Raw genomic sequence first — 1,327 nt, 5'->3', positions numbered from 1 at the left:
AATCTCATAATAACACTCTCGTGCTTTATCCCTCCATCTGTTACAATTTTGATACTCAAGACTAGCATTACTTGAAGTGCTTCTAACTCTATGTTCAGATCTGTTTTTGTAATCACTTCTAGAGTTCCTAGTTTCTTTCTGTTTCTGCATTCCTAATGTCATGACATATGGAGTAATTGCTTTACTTTCTTGATAACCTTGTAAAAGATAATCTATCTCTCCTAAGTCCATTATTTCTTTAAGATACCTGTGTAGCTTTTCTGCAGTCATCTCGTCACTAACGTATACCAGTAGTACAAAGGCTATTAACTTAGTAATCTGAGAAACTTTTAACTTATCACTAGATCTACTTTCTATCTAATCTGAATCCTTCAACATAGAAATCATGTCCTTAGACCATCTGTCTATTTTCTTTGAATATTCTGTGTTTGTTTAATTTGTTTTAATTGTCTTTATAGTTCTAACCAAAGATCTGATCACACTTTGATTTAAAGTGTTTTATGAATGATTCCTTAAAGTCATCATCTTTTCTATATTTTTCATTTGCTGGAAATTTATTATAATCCTAGCCCTACACTTTTCCGCCTTGTTTATAGATATTAGCCGGAGGTTCGAGTGTATTGCTGACATGGCATTCCTTTGTAATCTAAGTGAGAGTTATGCAGAGATTCGAGATTATCTTATGTAAACAATATTGTCATATAGATTTGTAACAATAAATCTGATTGCTGTGTTTTGAGCTACGTCCAAAACACTTAATTGACGAAGCTCAAAACACAGCAAAGAAATTTATCTATAGTCTTACTGAAAATCATCAATTCAGTTTTAAGAATATTTCAACCCTCCCTTTTCATCAAAATTTTGTTAGTTTAACTCGTACCTTTGGTGTCCAAGTTTGGTGTCCAAGTTGTCTTTAAAATAACAACACTGTTAAAAACAGATTGATTAAAAATTCACCTGCTTGTAATGAAGGCTGTGTTTATAGTATCCCTTGCAAAAATTGTAACTTTAATTATATTGGACAAACAGGCAAAGATTTAAAATTGAGAATAACCAACATAAATACAACACAGAACAGGGCAAGTTTCAAGTGGGTTGTTTTTGCATTTAAGGGATTTTAATCATTGCATTGATTGGGATAACACAAAGAAAATTGTCTTAAGTAAGGACATTAAGGAGAGGAATATCATAGAATCATGTTATATAAAAGCTTCATTTGAGAACAACATGAATATGAGTATGGGAATGTATAAATTAGATAACTTTGTAACATATAAAATTGTTGACAGTAGCCGGGTCAAACGTCCGGCAGTGCTGAGAGAGTGAG

Source organism: Oratosquilla oratoria, chromosome 14, assembly GCF_046742065.1.
Source record: "Oratosquilla oratoria isolate Oo_2021 chromosome 14, ASM4674206v1, whole genome shotgun sequence".
Lineage (NCBI taxonomy): Eukaryota > Metazoa > Arthropoda > Malacostraca > Stomatopoda > Squillidae > Oratosquilla > Oratosquilla oratoria.
This window is presented reverse-complemented; position numbering follows the sequence as displayed.